Here is a 24,991-nt window from a genome sequence, read left to right on the forward strand (position 1 = left end):
TCAAGTGATCCTCCTGCTTCTGCCGCCCAAGTAGTTGGGACTACAGGCGTCTGCCACCACGCCCGGCTAATTTTTGTATTTTTAGTAGAGATGGGATTTCACCATGTTGGCCAGGGTGGTCTCGAACTCCTGACTTCAGGTGATCCGCCGTCCTCAGCCTCCCAAAGTGCTGGGATTACAGACGTGAGCCACTGCACCCAGCCCAGGTAGAGTACTGAGCAAAGCCTTGCCTCCAGCAGTGGGTGAAAATTACCCCAATGTAAATACTGCTCTGATCTTGTCTAACAAATCTTTTCTTCTTTTTATGTTAAATAAATGAGATGGGATCTCACTACATTGCCCAAGCTGGTCTGAAGTGATCCTCCCAACTCGGTTCTTCCCAGTAGGTGGGATTACAGGCATGTGCCACCATGTCTGGCTTGTCTAACAAACCTTAAAGCCACACTTGAAAAGATCAAACAGTTTCCCAGTAACTTAACTGAATCCCAGAATCAAGTGGGGTTGGGGTGGGGGGAATCAAGCAAGTGAAACCAACCCAGTCTTGACTATTGATGTTAGAATTAGTGGACAAGAATGTTAAGTTATTTTTCTTATGTCACCTTGTCTAAGAAAAAGCTACTTTATAACTGTATTCTATATGTTCGACAAGCTAAAGATTGAATACAAATAGACATAAAAGACATCAAAACGTAGAGAAAAAAATTCACCAATTGGTATTACTAGCATTATTAGACACTGCCAAAGGTAAGAATACTACAGGTTGCAATCCTTTATGAAAAAGAAAACTCCCCTTTCCAAATTAAACATTACACACACACGCACACACACAAAGGAAAAAAACAGTGAATCTGAAGCCATCAATAGACGCTATCCAATGGGAAAGATAAAGTGAAAAAAGCTTAAAAAAAAAAAAAGGACCTTAAGTGAACCTTAAGACAACTTCCAACAGCCTAATCTATGTGTAATTGGTGTTACACATAGAGGGGCTTGACAAACTGAAAAAATAATGGCTAAAATGGTACAAATTTGATGAAAACTGCAAACCCAGACCCAAGAGACTCAACAAAGCCCAAGTCTAAGAAGCATGAAGAACCCACACCAAAGCCTATCATAATCAAAGTATTCAAAACCAATGATAAAGAGAAAATCTTAAAAGTAACAAGAGAAAATAGTTACTTTACATATAGAGAAACTGAGTAACAGTAGAATCCTCATGGGAAAAGGTGCAAGCAGTAGAGCTACATGCTTAAAGTACTGAAAGAAAAAATAAAAACAGAATTCTACATGCAATAAAACATCTTTCAAAAATAAAGACAAAATTGGCTGGGCAAGGTGACTCATGTCTGTAATCCCAGCACTCTGGGAGGCTGAGATGGATGGATCACTTAAAGTCGAGACCAGTCTAGCCAAAATGGTGAAACCCTGGCTCTACTTTTCACCAGTGTGATCATAGTGTGTACTTACAAATGTAGGTGGCATAGCCTACTGAACACCGAGGCTATATGGTATAGCCTACTGCTCCTAGACTTCAAACCAGCACAGCATGTTACTATACTGAATATTGTAGGCAACGGTAACAAAAGGTGAAATATTTGTATATCGAAACATGTCTAAACATAGAAAGTGTACAGTAAAATATGGTACCATAATCTTATGAGGCCACTGTCATATATGCGGCCCACTGTTGACTGAAACATCATTATGTAGTGCATGATGTGGATGCAGAAAAAGCATCTGACAAAAACCAACCCAGTCCTTATTTGAAAAACAGAAACAAAACAAAAATCCTCAATAAATAGGAATAGAAGGGAACAGTCAAAAGTTTGAATATGCTTGCCCTTCTGTTCCTTTCAATGAAGAGAAATGAGGCAAGGATATCTACTCTCTCTTAACACTTCTGTTCAACACTATACTACAAGTTCCAGCCAGCAAAATAGGAAACAACAACAAAAAAATCAAATTGGAAGGGATAAAGTAAAATTGTCTTTAATAGTTAGCATTGTACGATCACATATATAGAAAACCTGATGATATCTTAAAAAAACCTACTAGATGGGAGCTTACAAGAGCATATAAGATCAACACACAAAATTCAATTGTATTTGTATTCAGTACTAAACAATTAGAAACAGAAATTATATATAGTGCCATTTGTAATAGCAATAAAAAATGAAACACGGTCAGGCGCGGTGGCTTACGCCTGTAATTCCAGCACTTTGGGAGGCCAAGGCAGGTGGATCACTTGAGGTTGGGAGTTCGAAACCAGCCTGACCAACATGGAGAAACCCTGTCTCTACTAAAAATACAAAAATTAGCCAGGCATGGTGCAGCGTGCCTGTAATCCCAGCTGCTCAGGAGGCTGAGGCAGGAGAATCGCTTGAACCTGGGAGGCAGAGGTTGCGGTGAACAGAGATCATGCCATTGCACTCCAGCCTGGGCGACAAGAGCGAAACTCTGCCTCAAAAAAAAAAAAAAAAAAAAAAAAAAAAAAAAAAAAAAAAAAAAAAAAGAAAGAAAAAAGAAAAGAAAGGAAAAAAAAAGAAAAAAGAAATACTTAGGGATACATCTGACAAAAGATATGTAAGACCTACACATTGAATACTACGAAACATTATTTTAAAAGCTACATAAACATGGCATAAGAACATATGCCATGTTCATGGATCACAAGACTCAATATTAAGTTGTCAATTATTTTCAAATTTATCTACAAATTCAAAGCAATCCCAAACAAAACCTCAGAAGAAATTTATTGGAGGAAAAAAGTTGTCAAGCTGATTCTAAAATTTACAAAGAAATGGTCTGCCTCTAGAATAGCACCACCGCCCCCACCCCCACTCCCACCCCGCCAGCTTTGAAAAGAATGAAATTGAAAGGTGAATAGTACTTGCTTTCAAGACTTAAGGCATAGCAATGAAGACAGTGTGGTACTGGTGTAAAAATAAGACAAATAGATCAGTGGAGCAGAACAGAGTCTAGAAATATATATACATATAAGCATTTGATTTTTGACAAATGCAAAGAAATTCAGTGGATAAAGGACAGTCTTCCCAAAAATGATACTGGAGCAATTACATGTACATAATATTAAAAAACACTGATTCACACCTCACACCATATATGAAACTCAACTCAAAAATGAACCATAGACAAAATGTAGAACTTGAAACTGTAAAACTTCCAGAGAAAATACAGGAGAAAATCTTTGTGACACTGGGTTAGATAAGGACTTCTTAGCTATTAACACCAAAAGCAAAATCTATAAAAAATGAAATTTATAAACTGGACTTTTGCTTTTTGAAAGATACTGTTGAGAAATAAAGGACAAGCTAGAGTCTGGAAAAAAAAACTGTCAAATCATAAATCTGAGAAAGAACTTTTACCAAGAATATATACAAAACTCTCACAACAACCAACCCAGTTTTTAAAAAGAGGCAGGAGATTTGAAGAGATACTTCACCAGAAATATACAAATGGCAGGTAAGCATATGAATATACTCAGTGATATGGTTTGGCTGTGTCCCCAACCAAATCTCATCTTGAATTGTAGCTCCCACAATTCCCACATGTCATGGGAGGGACCCGGTGGACGGTAACTGAATCATGGGGGTGGGTTTTTCCCGTGCTGTTCTTGTGATACTGAATAATTCTAAAGAGATCTGATGGTTTCATAAAGGGAAGTTTCCATGTAAGACCTGGCTTTGCTTCTCCTTCTGCCATGATTGTGAGGCCTCCCCAGCCATGTGGAACTGTGAGTCAATTAAACCTCTTAACTTTATAAATTACCCAGTCTTGGGTATGTCTTTGGCAATGTGAGAACAAACTAATACACTCAGCATCATTTGTATTTGGGAAATGCAAATTTAAACCAAAATAAAATACCTCCACACAATCAATACAATTGCTAAAATTATAGAATGATTATATGAGGTTTTGGCAAGAATATGGAAGAACTGGAAATGAAAATAGCACAATCACTTTGAAAAACAATTTGGCAGTTTCTTTTCTTTTTTCTTTCTTTCTTTTTTTTTTTTTTGAGATGGAATCTCACTCTGTTGCTCAGCCTGGAGTGCAGTGGCGCGATACTGGCTCACAGCAACCTCCGTCTCCTGGGTTCAAGCGATTCTCCTGCCTCAGCCTCCCAAGTAGCTGGGACTACAGGCATATGCCACGATGCCTGGCTAATTTTTGTATTTTTAGTAGAGATGGGGTTTTGTCATGTCGGCTAGGCTGGTCTTGAACTCCTGACCTCAGGTGATTCACGTGCCTCAGCCTCCCAAAGTGCTGGGATTACAGGGGTGAACCACCATGCCCGGCCTACAAACACATTTACATGAACATTCACTGATCATGCCTCAGGGAGACAGGCAGGAGACGAAATCAGAGTAGGCAAAAGTCACATTTTGCAGAGCCTTGGATTAGAAGTGTTATCCTTGAGTTTATTCCAAATGCCACAAAAAAAGCTGGGTGTGGTGGTATATGCCTGGAGTCCCAACTACTGAGAAGGCGGGGTGGGATGATTACTTGAGTCCAAGAGTCAAGTCCAGCCTGGGCAATACCAGCAAGACCCCATCTCTCATTTGAAACAAAAAAACAAAAAAGGTTTTAAGGCCAAGAAAACCCACTGAAGGAAAAAGCTAGTAAAAAAAATCTCAATTGCTGAGTAGGCACAGATGCACTCAGCATAACCACATTTAAGTAACAAAATGGTACAATTTACATAATTAGTAATCCCAAAACCCTTGAAACAGCAAGCTCAGTAGCATTCGTCTTCAGCTTGCCAGCTCTGATTTCAAAACCCATCCACATAGTTATAGAGGATATCAAAAGAAGTATATCCTCTACCTACATCAATTTTAATTTTGAAAAGCTTTTTTATTACTTTTACAATGTTAATACCTTTTATATTACTGTCCTACTTGCCATGTATCTAAAACTCTCAATCATTATGGGCAGAGGATCAGCCTGTAAAAACAAAACCTTCTGAATAACACACCTTTCTTTCTCTGTTTAGGGAAAAGAAAATCATCTTTTAAATTCAAGGGTCTATGACCAACTGAGCAATGCTGGTAAGAAACTAGCATTTTTCATTGTAATTAGATGTATCAAAACAGGAACACCTCAGCTGGGAGTGGTGGCTCACATCTGTAATGCCAGCACTTTGGGAGGCCAAGGCATGCAGATCACTTGAGCTCAGGAGTTTGAGACCAGCCTGGGCAATATGACAAAACTCTGTTTCTACAAAAAATACAAAAATTAACAGGGCGCTGTGGTGGGCACCTGTAGTCCCAGCTATTCAGGAGGCCGAGGCAGGGAGGACTGCTTTGAGTCCAGGAGGTCAAAGCTGTAGTGAGCCCTGTTCACACAGTAGCTCATGACTGTAATCCCAGCACTTTGGGAGGCCAAGTCAGGAGGATCACTTGAGCCTAGGAGTTCAAGACCAGACTGAACTGGTAGTGAGATCCTGTCTCTACAAAAATAAATAAATTAGCTGGGTATGGTGGTGTACACCTGTAGTCACAGCTACTCAGGAGGCTGAGGTGAAGCACAGGAAGGCTTCAGTGAGCCATGATGGTGCCACTGCACCCTACCTTGGGCCAAGAGAGTGAGACCCTGTCTCAAAAAAACAAAACAAAACAAGACAAGACATGTGCATCTGCATTTTCCATATTTTGAACAGCAAATATTACCTTGTAACAGTTTTGTTTTTGTGGGGAAGAACAAAAAGTACTGAAATGAAAGAAGAAGTTTAGGAGGAAAAAAAAGGAAGCCAGAGCTTTTAAAGCAGACTGTTTCCAAAAGGTCTAAAAGAAATTTGGAAGGCAACGGTTTATTATAATATTTACATTAACCTTTTAAAATCAAAGAATGACACTTAACAGTGATAACAAAAGGATGTTTTTCATGAAAGGATAGCTATCATAGATTGAAACTCTGTGGAGATAACCTGGGCAACATAGTGAGATTGTCTCTAACAAAACAACTAAAAAGTAGCCAGGCATGGTGGCGCACACCCGTAGTCCAAGTTATTTAAGAGGCTGAGGTGGGAGGATAGCCTGAGCAGAAGTTAAAGGCTGCAGTGAGCTGTGATTGCACCAGTCCACTCATGCCTAGGTGACACGGCAAGATTTTGTCTCTAAAAATAAAAAAATTTAAATTAAAAAAAAAAGAGAGAGAAAATCTGGAGGAAAAAATCTAAGTGGTTTCCACATTTGTTAAAGAGATTAGCTATGGTCTCTCAAATTCCTTTGGTACTCACAACTATAAGATTCTAGTTTTAATAAAGAAAACTTTAATTTTAAGTAATACTGAAAATTTAGTATATTTGGAAAAATAACCCCCATACTTCAGCAAATTGCTATTTGCTAAATTCAATTAAATAACATAACTTTCTTTCTGGACACAATGGGTTTCTAAATATCCAAGCTCTGTTTACTATTCTTTCCTCATTATTCTCATGATGAGTTCAGTTCCCCTGGAAAATACAGTGCCCCCCAGACTTAAGTAGTTAACATTAAAATGAACTACAACAATTTCCAGAGAAGTATACTCTAAAAGTGTTTTACAGAACATTTGTAAATCAAGAAATAATGTGTATTAACTAATTGATAATAGTCAAGTATCACATATAAATATAAAAGGTAAATAGCTTCTGTGTAAACCGTTTTCTCTGGTTTCCATGACTATGACAGCTTTCAACCTTGTTAACTTTTTTTCTGTCTCTTCTTGCCATCGCTCCCTTTTCTTTTTTGTCTTTTTTTGAGTCTCACTTTGTCACCCAGGCTGGACTGCAGTGGCATGATCTTGGCTTACTGAAACCTCTGCCTCCTGGGTTCAAGCGATTCTCCTGCCTCAGCTGCCAGAGTAGCTGGGATTACAGGTGTCTGCCACCATGCCCGGCTAATTTTTGTATTTTCAGTAGAGACAGGGTTTCACCATGTTGGCCAGGCTGGTCTAGAACTCCCAACCTCAAGTGATCCACCTGCCTTGGCCTCCTGAGTAGTAATCCCAAAGTGCTGAGATTACAGGCATAAGCCACCGTGCCCAGCCCATCTCTCCCTTTTCTATTAATAAGTGCTTTCTCCTTTGGCCATTTCATCTGCTCTTCACTGCTTCAAATATTTTCAGTAAACACAATTCCCAAAACTTTCCTTCAAGCTACAATCTTTGGATACACAGTTTTAATGGTCTACAAAACATCACTTACATTTCTTGTCGGAACTTCAAACTCAAAATGATTAGTTCCACTATTCAATCATACAAATATTTACCCAGGGTCTACCATATATCACGCACTGCTAGGAACAGATGAACAAGAGACATGCTTTCCCCATCCACTGAGTGGAGGTAGAGTTTAGAAATTTGAGGAGGCTGGAAAAAGTTTGAAAAGCAAATGGGAGAATGTGAAAGACAGCCAAGACATTGGCAAGAAGCACTGAAAGCCTAGTAGGGCTGAGTGTCATGGCTCACGCCTATAATCCCAGCATTTTGGGAGGCCAAGGAGGGACGAATGCTTGAGCCCAGGAGTTCCAGATCAGCCTGTGCAACTTAGTGAGAGATCTTGGTCTCTACGCAAAATGAACAATGGGCCGGGTATGGTAGAGTACGTCTATAGTCCCAGTCCCAGCTACTCAGGAGGCTGAGGCGGAAGGGCCATTTGAACCCAGGAGTTCGAGGCTGCAGTGAGCGATGATCGCAACTGTTGGGCAACAAAGCAAGACCCAGTCTCCCCTTCAAAAACAGAAAAAAAGAAAGCCTAGTAGAAGCTGGGGAGCAGGGGTATACAGTATTCCCAAGTTTGTACAGTTATGATTCTCTTCAATGTCCAGTAGGACATCTAGGGAGTCGGGAGTGGTAGAAAGCACAAAAGCAGCTGGACTGAATCAGAGATTACAGTTGCATCAGTAATTAGTAAACTAGTAAAGAAAAGCAAGGTGGATGAAGATACTGCCAGAATTTCTGGAGTAATGTTTTACTGAAGTCTAATCCAGATAGTGAAAGAAAATGGTTTGAATGCCTATGTTTCTTCCAAATTTCATGTTGAAACTTAACCCCCAATGCAACACTATTAAGAGGTGGGGTCTTCAGGAGGTGATTAGGCCATGTGGGCTCTGCCCTCATGGATGTGATGTATGCCTTATGAAAGGGCTGGAGGGGAACCAGCTATGCACTTCTGTCACCTGAGGACATGAACAAGGTGCCATCTTGGAGGCCGAGATCCTGCCTGTCGGTACCTTGATCTTGGACTTTCCAGCCTCCAGTACCAACAGAAATTAATTTCTGTTATTTATAAGTTAACCAGTCCCAGGCATTTTGTTACAGCAGCATGAATGGACTAAGAGAGGAAGTCAGAAGATAATGAGGAGGAGAGCAGAAAGGACTGGTGATTTCAGTAAGGTTGACTAAAAGCTCTAGCAATAAAATAGTAATTATTGGCAGGGCATAGTGGCTCACGCCTGTAATTCCAGAACTTTTGGAAGCAGAGGCAGAAAGATGGCTTGAGCTCAGGAGTTCAAGACCAGCTTGGGCAACACAGCAAGACTTTGTCTTTTCTTAAAAAAGAAAAAAAAAATAAAGAAAAAAGAAAAATTAGCCGGGTATGGTGGCTCCTGCCTGTAGTCCCAGCTACTCAGCAGGCCAAAATGGGAGGATCACTGGAGCCTAGGAAGTTGAGGCTACATTGAGCCATGATTATGCCACTACACTCCAGCCTGGGTGACAGAGGGAGACCTTGTATCCCCCCACAGCCCCACCAAAATCTGAGCTCTAAAGACATAGTATAACATAAAAATACCAGATTAGGGCCAGGTGCAGTGGCTTACACCTGTAACCCCAGCACTTTGAAAGGCGAAGGTGGGACGATCACTTGAGTCCAGGAGTTCAACTCCAACCTGGGCAACAGGTGGCCTCATCTCTACAAAAAATAAAAGTTAGCCAGGCCTGGTGGCACATGCCTGTAGTCCCAGATGCTCAGGAGACTGAGGCAGAAGGCTTGAGACTAGGAGGTTGAGGCCACAGTGAACCATGACTGTGCCAGTGTATTACTGCCTCGGCAACAGGGTAAGACCCTGTCTCAAAATAAATAAATAAAAATAAAAATAAATACCAGATTAGGACTAAGAAGGGCTTAAAGCCTAAATCACTGAATATTACCAATGAAGAAGCAATCTTAGCGAAGTAAAGTAATTTGCTCAAAACACACAGAGCTGGAAAGTGGTAGAGTCAAGATTAAATCCAGGCTGACTTCAAAGCCAGTGCCCAACACAATCTCATTATTTAAAAAATCAGGATTGAACTTTCATTTTAAGAAATTAACAAGCCGGATGTGGTGGCTCATGCCTGTAATCCCAGCACTTTGAGAGGCTGAGGTGGGCAGATCACGAGGTCAGAAGATCAAGACCATCCTGGCTAACATGATGAAACCCTGTCTCTATTAAAAATACAAAAAAAATTAGCCGGGCGTGGTGGCGGGTGCCTGTAGTCCCAGCTACTCGGGAGGCTGAGGCAGGAGAATGACGTGAATCTGGGAGGCAAAGGTTGCAGTGAGCCGATATTGAGCCACTGCACTCCAGCCTGGGTGAGTAAGACTCCGTCTCAAAAAAAAAAAAAAGAAATTAACAAACTGAAATATAAAACAATAAAAGTCACTTAAGAGACCCTAAATGATTCCTGTTTTCATTATCAAACGTACTGCATTACAATACAAAATAAGATACCAAAGATAAAACACAATAGCAACAAAACACAGCAACATCTCTATTAACAAATGTATTGGTGGGGCATGGTGGCTCATGCTTGTAATCCCAGCACTCTGGGAGGCAGAGTTGGGAGGATGGCTTGAGCACTGGAGTTTGAGACCAGCCTGAGCAACATGGAGAGACCTTGTTTCTATCAGAAAAACAGCCAGATGTGGTGGCACATGCCTGTGGTCCCAGCTACTCAGGAGATTGAAGCAGGAGGATCGCTTGAGCCTGGGAGGTTGAGGCTACAGTGAGCCAATGATTGCACCACTGCACTCTAGCCTGGGTAACAGAGTGAGACCTTGTCAAAACAAAACAACACACACACACACACACACACACACACACGCGCGCGCGCGCGCGCGCGCTCCAAATGTATCGATTTGTTGCTAGAAATGTCATTTTGTAGTACAAGTAATAATAAGAGCTTGTGAAATAAATTTAATTAAGGTTTCTGGTGATGACAGGGTTTAGACAGCAGACATTAAAAACCAAGCACACAGGGTGTGTGTGTGTGCCTATGTGCATACTACATAGAAAATAAGGTAAATATGGTAAAATATTAACAAGTGGGGAATCTGAATGAAGGAATATGGGAATTCTTTGTATTATTTTTGTAACTTGTAAAAAACAAAACAATCAGGCCAGCTGTGGTGGCTCACGTCTGTAATCCTAGCACTCTGGGAGGCCAAGGCAGGTGGATCACTTGAGGTCAGGACTTCAGGACCAGCCTGGCCAACATGGCAAAATTCCATCTCTACTAAAAATACAAAAATTAGCTGGGGGTGGTGGCATGCACCTGTAGTCTCAGCTACTAGGGAGGCTGAGGCAGGAGAATCCCTTGCACCTGGGAGGCAGGGAGGGACCCTGCAAAAAAAAAACAAAACAAAAAAACCCAAAAGGCATAAGAACCAATGCTCTATAAATTGTAAACGGGGCAGGGGCGCTGATGGACTGATGGGTGCCCCCTGACATTTATATGTTGAAGCCCTAAATCCCCTGGGCTGATATTTGGAGATGGGGCCTTGGGGAGGTAATTAGATTTAGATGAGGTTGTATGGGCCATGAGGTATCTCTAATAAAAAGAGATACCAGAGCTTGCTCTCTTCTCCATTAGAGAATACAGTCAGAAGGTGGCTGTGTGCAACCTAGGAAGAGCCCTCACCAGAACTACCTGTCAGAAATATTATAAAGATAATTCTTGCTTTGAGTAAGAAGTTGAATTGGCCACTTATAACCTCTCTTCCATTACTAGTAGTTAAAATGAACTAGCAATTCTAAGGTCAAATATTTTAAGAGTACATTCGCCACTATAATAGTAAAGCTAAGAATACCACCATATGTTGAATTCTTTTACTACAAATAGCAGTTCAGCAAAAACATCCAAAATGGTCATTTTTAAAAAAACAAAGTGTAATATAAATAAATCTGTTGGAGTTCTAATTAGGATAGTGGAAGGGCTCAGACTGTTCCTGGAACCTGAAACATGTGAATTAAGTTTCCGGAGCAGGATAAAGCCTTAACAATCAGAACAGAAATGTAGCTATCAAATTTTCTGTACTAAAAACTGCTGTCCTTAAAAATTACAGCTGTCTGTCTACCAATTACTTAATGAGGTGATTGCCAGGGCATTCTTTTTAACAACTTACGTATTTTAAAATTGTTAAAATTACACAACTATTTCTCTTAAAACTGTTTTTGTTTAAATTCTAGCTCTAATATTTAGTAGCTAGGTGACCACCGGCAAATTAATCTCAACAAATTTTTACTTCCTTACCTGGGTGGGCTATAATATCTACTCCAACACTATTACAAGATTTAATTAACAAAGTGTGTATAAAGCTCTTAGAATACTGTAAAGCCCATAACAAAAGCTTATTTAGTGGTAATCAATATTTGCAAAACTAATATATTAAAAAGAAAAACCCAAGCACAGATAATTTCTTCTCTTTTTTTTTGAGACAGAGTCTTGCTCTGTTGCCCAGGCTAGAGTGCAGTGGCAGGATCTCTGCCTCCCAGGTTCAAGCAATTCTCCCGCCTCAGCCTCCTGAGTAGCTGGGGTCACAGACGCCTGCCACCATAACTGGCTAATTTTTGTATTTTTAGTAGAGATGGGGTTTCACCACGTTGGCCAGGCTGGTCCCAAATTCCTGACCTCAAGTAATCCACACACCTTGGCCTCCCAAAGTGCTGGGATTACAGGGTGAGCCATCGCTTCAGGCCCAAAGCACAGATAGTTTCTTAGTCAACCTTTATGTATTATTTTTCTTTTCAAGAATTTTACTCTATCACCCATGCTGGAGTGCAGCAGTGCCATCACTGCAACCCTGAACTTGAGCTCAAGTGATCCTCCTACCTCACCCTCCTGAGGAGCTAGGACTACAGGCACATGCCACCCCACCCAGTTAACTGAACTTTATTTTTTGCAAGGCCAAAGTATGTTGAATGTTATGGGATTGAAAGAGAAGTATTTGCTCCAAGACGCTCATCTAGCATCATGAATTACAGTTAATCTTTCGGATGACCAAAGGGTTGCCTTTAAAAGTCAGAATATTAATTTTAAATTTATTAACTGTAGAGAATTGGTTAACATCCCTCCATATCATTGGCTCTCTTCTTCTACCACGGAAATATCCAATCTTAAAACATGTAAACCTATTTCCTTCCTTCTTTCTCTCCTTCCTTCCCTTATTATTTTATTTTATTTTATTTTTTTAAATTCCCCGGCCAGGCACGGGGGCTCATGCCTGTAATCCCAGCACTCTGGGATAGCGAAGCAGGTGGATCATTTGAGGTCAGGAGTTTGGGACCAGCCTGGCCAACACGGTGAAACCCCATCTCTACTAAAAATACAAAAAGTAGCCAGGCATGCTCGAACACACCTGTAATCCCAGCTACTCAGGAGGCTGAGGCAGAAGAATTGCTAAAACCCGGGAAGCAGAGCTTGCAGTGAGCTGAGATTGCGCCACTGCACTCCAGCCTGGGCGACAGAGAGAGACTCTGTCTTAAAATAAATAAATAAATAAATAAATAAATAAATAAATAAATACGTCCCTACCGCCTTGCTTTTAATAAGAAACAGGGTCACCTTAAATGTTGTCCAGGCTGGAGTGCAGTGGCTATCCCACTATTGCTCAGCATGGGAGTTTTAACCTGCTCTGTTGCCAACCTGGACCAGTTCACCCCTCCTCAGGCAACCTGTTAGTCCCCTACTCCCAGGATACCCTATTGATGCTGAATTTAGTGCAGACACTCAATCCATATGTAGCACATAGTGTGCTACCCTCCAAAATTCCCGGGCTCAAGAGATCCTTCCACCTCAGCTGAGCCTACAGGCACATGCCACCACATCCAACTCCTTTTTCTTTCTCCTACTTTCATTCTTTCTATGTTCAAGTTTGTCATAAATATAACAGTATAATCAAAATATTTTTTCTTTCTGATCAGAAAACAAATCAATCAGCATGCGTAGGCCATTCTTGGCTTTTTCCATCCCCCCTTAATAGCTATTGCTTCAAGAGAATTTCCCTGTCTCCCAAATGCCAGAAGACTCTAGTTCTACAGTTGGGAGATGTTTTATCTTTCCACATTCTGCATCCTAGGTGTGGTGGGGACTACAAAAATCCGTATGTACTAAAACTTATAGAACTGTACACCACAAATCAAATTTCTAAATATAAACTTAAAATTCACCTGTCTAAAGCCTCCTTTGTTTTCAATGTCCTCTTTCTGGTTTCAAAATAAAATTCCTCTGTTCCATTTTCCTAACCTTCAGAAGTAACTGTGTACCTTCCCTATTGTGCTTCTTCAATTAAGAGCCATAAAATTTATATAGCTTTAATTGTAAAACCTAACATTAAAAAATTACTTATATATCAAACTACTTGCCACATGACCAAAAATCTAAATTTTAATTTAAACCACCAAATTACAAAGTTTTTGGGTAAGATTAAATTGTGTTAAGTATTGTTTTACTCTTATCGCTCCTCTTTGAAACTCGATAAACTATGATATTTAATATAGTTTCCTGGTTAATAAAAATATTTAATAAACTACAATACACATTTTTAAAGCACACTGAGTAAATTAGAATTCTGTGCTTCCCCAACCACCTAACCCATCTTAGCAAAAAGTTCAAAGTTTTTTGCTCCTTAGTGACCATTTCTCCAATTTCCCAATTGTTTTTGACGTTGTTCTAAATGTATCCTTAATATGTCTCCTTAAGGAGTCTTTCAGAGTATCCATTGGTCTCCATAGGGCCTTTATGTAACTAGGAAAAATACATCCTTCTGGGGAAATACAGAAACTTTTGGCAAGGAGCCGACGCCTCGGAGAGAGGAGAAGGGGAGGCGCAGTTTCCTCTGGGAGGCCTAAGCTAGGGCACAGGACTCTGCAAGCAGAACACAGGCTGACTTGTTGCTTCCTTCAGTCCAGCGTCTTTGGGCAGTACACAAGCTGCACAAACATATATAGCAGCCCTGTACCTTCAGATTGTTCACTGGCAAACAGGGAAGAAAAAAATGAATTATTAACTTGGATACCCATTCTCCAACCACATACATGCATCCATCTCTTATCCTTCAGACTCAAGATTTATTCAGGGCCGGGCGCGGTGGCTCAAGCCTGTAATCCCAGCACTTTGGGAGGCCGAGACGGGTGGATCACGAGGTCAGGAGATCGAGACCATCCTGGCTAACACGGTGAAACCCCGTCTCTACTAAAAATACAAGAAAATTAGCAGGGCGAGGTGGCGGGCACCTGTAGTCCCAGCTACTCGGGAGGCTGAGGCAGGAGAATGGCGTAAACCCGGGGGGCGGAGCTTGCAGTGAGCCGAGATCCGGCCACTGCACTCCAGCCTGGGGCGACAGAGCAAGACTCCGTCTCAAAAAAAAAAAAAAAAAGATTTATTCAGAAGGGATCTTCCAACCTCATAGGGAACCTATCCTCCCTTTATCTTTAATTTTCCCTTTTCATGGTTCTCTTTTCTGCTTTAAATATGGTCAAGACTCATGTCTTGATATTGTGTAATACTCAAGAATATTAAATTCAGAAGATATATAGAAATATAGTACAGTCTTCTGAGATAGGGGAAATGGATATTATCCTTATATCATAAATCAACATATTTAAAACTTAAGCCAGGTTAACTTGCCCCAAAATTAACAGCTGGCACAAAGTGACAAAAAGGACTAAACCTAGGTTTAAAACAATTGTTTAAAACAATTGCCGGGCGCGGTGGCTCAAGCCTGTAATCCCAGCACTTTGGGAGGCCGAGACGGGCGGATCACAAGGTCAGGAGATCGAGACCATCCTGGCAAACATGGTGAAACCCCGTCTCTATTAAATACAAAAAAAAAAAAAACTAGCCGGGCGAGGTGGCGGGCGCCTGTAGTCCCAGCTACTTGGGAGGCTGAGGCCGGAGAATGGCGTGAACCCGGGAGGCGGAGCTTGCAGTGAGCTGAGATCCGGCCACTGCACTCCAGCCTGGGTGACAGAGCGAGACTCCGTCTAAAAAAAAAAAAAAATAAAACAATTAGTCCAGAGTCCACTTTGAGTATTCAATATATCTAAAAATCAAGAGATTTCTCCTCCTATCCCTTTAACCTTTCACCTTTGTAACTTGACCTAGATTATTTTAAGGTCACCAAGGATCTCACAGCCAAATCCAAAGACTACGTGTCACATATTTTTCTGAACTCTGCTACATTTAGCTCTAATAATCCTGTTTTTAGATTACTCTCTTCTGCCCCGATTTCTATAGTGGCTTCCTTATTTTGTCTTGTTTTTCCCTTGCCACAGACTGTCCTAGACATCCTGTTACATTTCTCTATCTAAATAAACCTACTGCTTTGCAGTTTATCATGAAAGTGGTTGTCTCAAGTATGTAGTTAAGACTCTAATTCGTATCTCTATCCCTGTAATGCTGCCATTTCCTATTTTATCAATCTATTCCATTCTAGGCTTTTGACCTTCATTAACTGTAACTGTGGCCTGATCCTATCCAGTATTCATTTCTTATAGCAGTAATGTCCCAAAGGGTGGAATACAAAGACTGGTAGTATATTGGATGATTTTAAGTGATCCATAGAAAATTATGTAAAATCATGTTTATTTTAAAATACATTGGGGGGATGCTAACGCCAAATAATCATAAAAATTTTCTTTTAAATGGCCAGATTCGGGGGCTCATGCCTGTAATCCCAGCACTTTGGGAGGCCGAGGTGGGCGGATCACGAGGTCAGGAGTTCGAGATGAGCCCGACAACATGGTGAAACCCCATCTCTACTAAAAATACAAAAATTAGCCAGCCGTGGTGGCGGGTGCCTGTAATCCCAGCTATTCAGGAAGCTGAGGTAGGAGAATCACTTGAAACCGGAAGGGAGAGGTTGCGGTGAGCCAAGACAGCGTCACTGCACTCCAGCCTAGGCAACAGAGTGAGACTCCATCTAAAAAAGAAAAAAAAATTTCTTTTAAATTCATTCAATTAAAAGACAGCGAATTGAGTTGAAGAAAAATATTAAGTAACAGGCAGGTGGTTTGAGACGAAGCAGAAACTGTGAATGATTTAAGTTTGGAAAATACCGGCCACTAGGAAACCCATGTAGTTGAGTTAGGCACTCAGGCTCTGGATCAATAATTCAAATGCCATTTCTACCACTTAGAAGCTAAGTAACTTTGAGCAAATTACTTAAATCTCTTCCTTTTCGGCTTTCTGCAGTATGGATTTAAATAGATCATTCACAAAATAGTTTAGTACATGGCATAGTAAGTGCTCAAGAAATAATAATCACAATTATTCTTGATTTTTCTTAGCCATCACTGTTTCACTTATAATCAACTAGGCACTCAATCTGTACTATCAGTAATTTTCTGCACCAAATTTCCCTTACCTTCTTAATACACCTTTTTAATCTTCTAGCATGAATCCAAAGATTACAAGATAACTTTTAACATTAATCCTCAAGGCTGTGAACACCTTGGGAGTGGACCAAATGTCATATTGCTCTGATTCACTGGGCCTTACAAAATTAAAAGAATATTTAATCTTTGTTGAATAAGCTAAAAATTTTAAAAATCAGATGTAAATAAATCTCACAATGCATGCTATTTAATACAAACTCTTTGAAGGTTACCTGTGATACTATTCTTAGAGGTAAAGGAAAAAACCTGACAGCATTTCCTTTCGCTCCAATAAGATATTTATCAGTTAATCTTGTGGGTCTATTCTTTTGTGTTTCTGACCCTCATTCATTCAGTAACATATAAACTCTAGGTATACGCCAACCACCATACAAGGTGATGAGGACATGGAAACAGTCTAGTAGAGGAAAACAAACTAATATCAGAACACAGAAAATAGAAAAATTACTAGGTACTATGTATTGCTATGTAGTATGCTACATACATAATATCCAGTAGTTTTTTTAATACCAGACGTGCTCCACAAATGATATCCCATCTTCCCTTAATGTTGAGGACATAGCAGCACCACACAGGGGTGAGTATATCACACTGACTATATTTCACGTAATAATTTCATTGCAATCTTTTGTTCAGACTCTTAGATATCAGCCAATCATGTCTGCCAATCAGACAAAAATTTCCTGTTGAAACTAAGTAACAGCCCTTGTTTGACTGGATTTGCTGGCATGTAGTCACAGGCCCCAAAACATGCTTTCTGATAACTTGGAGGAAAATAAGGACTAGAAGTGTAACTGGCAATGCTGGGAGCAATGGTAGGCACTTCTAGTCCCAGCTACTTGAGAGGCTGAGGCAGGAGAATCTCTTGAGCCCGGGAGTTAGAGTTCAGCCAGGGCAACAGAGTTAGGTCTGTCTCTTAAATAGAAAATTTACTAAAGTTACCCTCTCTCTATAGAACGCATTTATCCACAAAGGTGTTCTGGCTGATGCATCAATGAGATTAGCCAGGAATTTAAAATGTTGTGACTCAGAAAACTAACATAGTAACTCTCAGACTTGTAAGCAACAATTAACATAGACTGAGATAAGCTTTCATTGTGTTGTCCTATTCATAAGGTGACAAAATCACGCTTTACCGAAGTAAAAGTATGTCATAACTCAGATACAACTTTTTTATCTCCTTCACTGTAAGAATACAATTCTGTACTAACTTATGTAACATTTCACCAGTCATCAATCCTTGTCATTTATAAATATCACATAAATAGCATCCAAAACACAAGTTACCTGATTTAACAAACTGAAGCAGTGTTTAGGGGTGACACTTGGAGGGAGACAGGGATATAATATAATCTTCAAAGACATTTTATCAGTAAAGAGTGTGGAGTGGGGGTAAGAAGACGACAGGGGACTGGAATGAGCCAGAACTTCTGCATTTTCAGCTATGAACAAGATACTCATCCCAAGGATATTTACTGTAGAGCATAAAGAAATGGCTAAGAAGCAAAATCCTGCATATAAATAGATATATTAGGGATAAGGGGAGGTGAAATTTTCTTACATACCTAAAGAAATATACACATCACCCTGAGAATATACAGATTATTTATTGCTTGGAAGAGAGTATTTTCTTCTACCAATATCCTACCATTCTCCCCCCGTTATTAGTTGACCTTTTACGATGTACTAAGCATAGTAAGAAGTCCTTTACATATATTATCCATTATCTTTTTTTACTCCTATAATAAGCCTTTGAGGAAAGTCCTATTATCATCACTATTTTACAGATGAAGGAGAATTCTACCAATAATATGTCAGATGCTCAAATTTAGAAATTGTATCTATGACATGGTAGAGTTAGTTTTAAGTTATTTCTAAGCACTCAAATAGAAAAGGACGCAAAAAAAATTAGCCTCTACCCCACCTCCAAAGTGTATATAATCCATTTTTACAACTTGCAACACTTTAACCTTAGCATGCAACCATGTTCATAAACTAGTCAAGCTAAAGAAAAACTACCAGTTAATAATGCTTTATCTTATTTAGTTACTACAGTTTATAATTTACAAGGCAGGTTGAAGGTATAGAGCATCCCCTTTGGGTTCAGACAGTATGGAACTGAACCTACACAATACTACCAATAACCGCTAAGTGACCTTGGTCAGACTACTCTCTCAGATTTCATTTCCTCATCTGTAAAATGGGGATGATCAGAATTACCATTTCCCTCAAAGGTCTGTTGCGGGGATTTAAAAAAAATATGTATGAAAAGGGCTTATTACTGTGCTCAGTGTATAGCAAAGGGTCACCTAATGGAGAACAGCCACACATAAGCTAAGCAGAGCAAACAAAATCACTTAAAAAGGCTATATTCTGAAAATCCATTTACAGAAAAGGAGAGAAATACTATTTGACTACATGCTAAAGACAAAATTCAAATTCAATCTATTCCTAATATTTTAGGGGATCAATGCATTTGGGGTGAGCCAGAAAAGATGCTGCAGTGCATCTGTGACACACACCTAAAAATGGCTCCAGTCAAAGCAGCATCTTAATTACCAATATGGGAGGTGAAACCTAGTTTTGAAAAATGCTGGGGTTAGGCTTGGTAGGTGCTTAATATCACCGTATTATTTTTATTTGCAGGAGTAAGCTATTAAGTACTCAACAATCAAAAATCCTCCGATTCTTCTGGTGCGTTCCAAATGAAAATCTTACAGCAGAGCCGCCTACTGTACAATTCTAAGTACTCTAACGAGGTATGAATATGAATCCAGGCTGAAGACCTGCCAATGCGGAAATCCGGGTAGCTTTATAAGCCAGCAAAGATCAGGCATGTCAGACCCTCAAAAGATCCCAAATAATGTCAAAACACACATACATCCCTTTAAATTAAAGGTATTCATCTCATTCAAAGGAAGGAAGCCTCTATCAACGTCTCCACTGGCCCCATGCCCTTTTCTTCAGTCCTAAAACGGGGCCTTTACCCTAACATCACCAATACCAACGCTATCTCAAAGACAGGGAGCTACCGAGATTTACCACGCAAGTTAGAGGATGGAGCGGCCTAGAGTGTGAAAAGACTACCCAAATCCTCCTCTGGAGTTGGGCAGCACTTCCCTAGCGGAAGTAGGGTTGGTCTTGATTCCCCGAAGAGCCTCTCATCTCATCAGGTCTTTAATCCAGACCCTCCTATACATTGTTCATTGCAAGTCCCACCCTCACTACACAGGGAGAGAGAGTGAAGGCCCCGGCTGAGTCCTTCAGTTGTTTGGGGGAACACATACCCCACACTTAAAAAAAAAAAAAAAAGACTTGCACGTCCGCCAGTCCAGGAAGACGGAAAACCCCTTCGCTTACCCGGCAACATGCGTAATCCCCTCGCAGGGCCAGGACTGGGGTCTGGGTGGTAGCAAGACAGACCGGTCCAGAACTCCCGCTGCAGACCACATGGGGCGGGTCTGACTCCGGTTTTCCGCTCCCCAGGCTGGAGGCCGACTTCCCCAGACACAGAGATGATGGTAACCAAAGAGAAGGGAGATGCCCGGACCCGAGGCCCTCTTCACGCTGCCCCCTAGCCTGCAGGCGCCAAGGTCTGGGTGCGCTCCCACGCCCCAGGCCGCAGGCCGGCCGTTCCCGACGGGGCCCTCTTTGATCGCGGCCCCCACACCCTCGCTTTCCTTACCGGTCAGGGTGAGTGTCAAGTTTGCGCACTTCTAGGGTCTCCGCCGATCTCTGATCGAAAGAAGGGGGAGGGAAAGCTGGGGTTAAAGGGGTGGCCGGAAGGGCCACCGGACTGGAAAAGCCAAAGCTGCGGATGGACAAACCGCCAAAGCACTTTCGCACCTTCCCGAGAGGGAGCCAGCCAGCGAGAGAGAAAAAGAAGCAAGATGGCGGCTAGCCAGCCCCTACGTACTACGTCATGACGCTAAGTACGTAGGGCAAATCTCCGCAAGACCACACTCCTGCGCAGAGACGGCGGGATCACGTGAGGCCTCCGTGGCGACCTGACCCCGGCAGAGGGTGCTGGCGCTTCCTGCTGGACGGAGGGAGTTTCTGCAATCAGAATTATCTTTTCAGGACGAAGCTTGGACCTGAGACCTTTCCAAGAAGTCTTAAATTGAGCACATTTACAAGATGATAATAAGCCTCAGTTAAATGAGCCCTCTTATGTCTGGTGGGTGGATGTGTAAATGGTTGAATCAGCAGTTTGCCAGTATGTTCTCAGTGAATTTGGGGGCAAGCTGAGAAGTCTTGGTGTATTGGAAAGTTATCACAGAGAGTGAAAGTAAAACTAGTGTGAGGAACAGAGTAACATGGGCTACTGAGAGCACTTTTTAAGTTCCTGATTATGGATGTGAAATAAGCCATTCAGTTTATTTTTATGATCTCTGCAGCACAGTGTTCAGCTCCGTTGAATAGTAAAGTTCACCCATGCTGGCTTTTACCACAAGTGTAACATAGGCAGATGAGTGTATCTGGAAGTGGGAGACTATAATGATGATAATATTATGTCAGAACAGGTGGTGAATGTTTAGTAAATGGTATCTTTTGTCCTCTTTGTGAACTACCTATGACTTATTTAAAAATTCAAGGATTTCTTACCACTTCTGGTCTGAACGATCTTCCCCGCCCGTAGCTGGTGTATGTCCATGGAATTATCACTGTAGCATTTATTTCATTCATTATTAAAATAAATGAAATAATAAACAGAGGTAAATTATGAACACCTCCCTCCCCACTGATTTAATTTGAAGTTGAAAAGTCTGGGCTTGCTTGGTGGCTCATGCCTGTAATACTAATACTTTGGTAGGTCAAGGCAAAAGGATTGCTTGAGACCAGGAGTTCAAGACCAATCTGGGCAACATGGTGAGACCCTACCTCTGCAAAAAAAATTAAAAAGTAAAAAAGCTAGCTAGGCGTAGAAGTACATGCTTGTAGTCCTAGCTACTTGGACTTGGAAGGCTGAGGCAAAAGGATCACTTGAGCACAGGAGGTTGAAGCTGCAGCGAGACTCTCAAAAAAATTAAAAAGAAGAAAAGAAAAAGTTTTTCTTATTGATATAGGGTCATTGCCAGGGGAAAGCCCACTGATCATCCACAAGAGGACAAGGAAGCATTACTTTAGTGAATTTCTACGATCTTCTAGGATCTGGTCTACAGTGTCCTGGTCACAAAAAACATCTTTCTTTGTTTTTTGAGGCAGGGTCTCACTTTGCTACAAAGGCTGGAGTGTAATGGCACGATCACAGCTCACTGAAGCCTCAACCTCCCAGGCTCAAGCAATCCTTCTGTCTCAGCCTCCCAAGTAGTTGGGACTACAGGTGCTTGCCACCACACCTGGCGTTGTTTTTTTTTTGTTTTGTTTTGTTTTTTTCCCAGTAGAGCCGAGGTCTTGCTATGTTGATTGGGCTGGTTTCGAACTCCTGAGCTCAAGCAAGCCTCCTGCATTGGCCTCCCAAAGTGCTGGAATTACAGGCATGAGCCACCATGCCCAGCCAAAACATCTGTCTTGAGCAATGGAACACAACTTCAGCAATCAGATGAACTTAAATTAACCAAGGTCATAAGACTGACATGTATTAAGTTATTAATTTCCAAGAGCTTTAATTTATATGCTTGAACACTCACAACTGCAAAGCCAATACTTTTTTTCCTTTCTTTTTTTTTTAACTTTTTGCCAGAAAGAGAATGTCTCCAGTGTTCCAGCATGGACCCAAGGTGTTGTCTTTTCTTGAGTACATTTTCTCATTCCCTCCCCCTCCCCTTCCTTCCCTTCCCTCCCCCTCCCCCCTTCCTTCTTTCCTTGCCTGCCTGCCTGCCTTCTTTCCTTCTCTTTCTCTTTTTCTTTCTTTCTCTCTTTATCTCTTTTTCTTTCTTTCTCTCTGTCTCTCTTTCTTTCTTTCTCTCTTTCTCTCTTTATCTCTTTTTCTTTCTTTTTTTTTTGAGATGGAGTCTCACTCTGTTGCCCAGGTGGCGTGATCTTGGCTCACTGCAACCTTCACCTCCAAGGTTCAAGTGATTCTCTTGCCTCAGCCTCCCGAGTAGTTGGGATTACACAAAGGCGCCCCCACGCCAGGCTAATTTTTGTATTTTTAGTAGAGACGGGGTTTCGCCATGTTGGCCAGGCTGGTCTCAAACTCCGGACCGCATGTGATTCGCCTGCCTCAGCCTCCCAAAGTGCTGGGATTACAGGTGTGAGCCACTGTATCTGGCCCCTCTGAGTGCATTTTCTGTGTAGCCAAACCTATTCAGGAAACCAAGGTATTATCAGAAGGTTGCTTGATGAACACCTATTCTGAACAAGTGGAGTTATATGTATAGACTTTTCTTGATTCATCTATCTTCACAACAGGACAATTTTGTTCTGAAAATAGTAGTTCTCAATTTCCAATGGCTGCACTGATCTCCAATGTGGTGGGGACATCCTGCTGAGCTGTTGATTTGTACTCTTTCTCTCCTTAGCAGCACTTGGATGGCCCTGGCCCTAAAGTGCCCCTGTATGTGACTTTCTCTGTTTCCATGGCTACCCAAACCGCTTAGCAATATTATTTCAAGAAAAATCAAGTTACAGTTAAATCAAACCAGTGTGTGTTTTAAAGGTGGCTTTGCTTATTTCTGCTCCTAGCTATGTATGTGATCTTAAAGTTTAACTTTTAGAGAGCAGTCTTACTGCCTTTGTTTCCAATTTATTGGGGAAAATGTGACTGAAGTCTCCTTGTACTGGTACAATATCTAAAGCCAACTAATACTCTTTTATAGTTTACTTTGACTTGGATTATTTGCACTTCTCCTGACACTCCACCATTGTAGACAAATTTGTTAAAAATGTCTTCATGACAGATGGAATGAAAACTTCTCATTTAATTTACAACGCTTCTATTTAAACAATCATTTTAGGGTAACATTATCAAATTTCCAATTGGTGGTGTGGAATCAGGCAAACTAGCTTCTTATTGAAAACGAATTCACTCTCCAAACAGTATGACCTATTTGCTTTGTGATTGCCCAGCCTTATTTGCTAATTATTTTGTTAAGTTTCTACCCTTCTCATTGTGATTGATTCCATAATCCTGTAGGCACTGAAATTTTATGGTAGTTGAAAACAAAATGATCATAAAAGTATCATACTTTATTAGTAGTAATTTTCCTTTTTTCTCTCTTCTTTGTTTAAAATTTTTAAATTTTCACATCGGATGGGGAATGGACCACGTCATAACAAGGTTTGAGGGCAGCACATCTCATACATGCATGTGAACACCGAATCATCACACTTATGAACTACAAAAGGATCAGCAGTTGTGTTTCTTAAGTGTTTAGGTGCATTTGACAATTTTGTTTTCTTTTTATCAATGATCCAGCAAACCATATTTTGTTAAAAACTGTGAAACATGATAAGCCTGGTGTAAGGAAAACCAAAATACCCAAATACTGCATGAAAATGTAATCTCAGTTTATAAACATCAACAGATGTCGTACATTTGCTAATAAAGATAAGAAAAATATTGCTAGTGCTTCAACAAATCACCTTTGGGGGGTCCGGAAAAACAAAAACTAAGAAAAAAAGGGGCCAGGCGTGGTGACTCTCACCTGTAATCCCTGCACTTTGGGAGGCCGAGGCAGGCAGATCACCTGAGGTCAGGAGATCAAGACCATCCTGGCTAACACAGTGAGACCCCATCTCTACTAAAAATAAAAAAAAATTAGGCGGGCGTGGTGGCACACGCCTGTAGTCCCAGCTACTCAGGAGGCTGAGGCAGGAGAATTGCTTAAACCTGGGAGGCGGAGGCTGCAGTGAGCTGAGATCCTGCAACTGCACTCCAGCCTGGGCGACAGAGCGAAACTCCATTCCCCCGCCTCCCAGAAAAAAGGCCTTTGGCCAACTTGTGAGGGGCTAGATATTAAATACATGATAATATTTATATTATACATTATATGTAAAATTTTACATTATATATAAAAGGATAATTTTTTTTTTTTTTGGAGATGGGGTCTCACTCTGTCACTCAGGCTGGAGTGCAGTGGTGTGATCTTGGCTCACTGCAACCCCCGCCTCCCGGGTTCAAGCCATTCTCCTGCCCCAGCCTCCCGAGTAGCTGGGACTACAGGTGCATGCTGCCACACCCAGGTGATTTATTTATTTATTGATTTATTTATTTTATTTTAGAGATGGGGTTTTACCGTGTTCCCCAGGCTCGTTTCGAACTCCTGAGCTCAGGCAATCTACCCGCCTCAGCCTCCCAAAGTGCTAGGATTACAGGCATGAGCCACTGCGGCAGGCCAAATAGCATAAATATTTTATTTTATTTTATTATTATTTTTTTGAGATGG

The 24,991-nt window shown here is 41.0% G+C and overlaps 1 non-coding gene and 1 pseudogene across 1 annotated transcript; both read right to left on the reverse strand.

Moving 5' to 3' along the window:
- Positions 1-19,332: 19,332 nt before the first annotated feature.
- LOC112631005 overlaps positions 19,333-24,991 on the reverse strand; it is a 58,361-nt pseudogene continuing 52,702 nt past the window's right edge.
- Positions 23,851-23,953, reverse strand: LOC112632294. Its single transcript, XR_003121351.1, has one exon. It is a non-coding gene; the product is annotated as a small nucleolar RNA U13 (small nucleolar RNA).

Source organism: Theropithecus gelada, chromosome 9 (genome assembly GCF_003255815.1).
Source record: "Theropithecus gelada isolate Dixy chromosome 9, Tgel_1.0, whole genome shotgun sequence".
Lineage (NCBI taxonomy): Eukaryota > Metazoa > Chordata > Mammalia > Primates > Cercopithecidae > Theropithecus > Theropithecus gelada.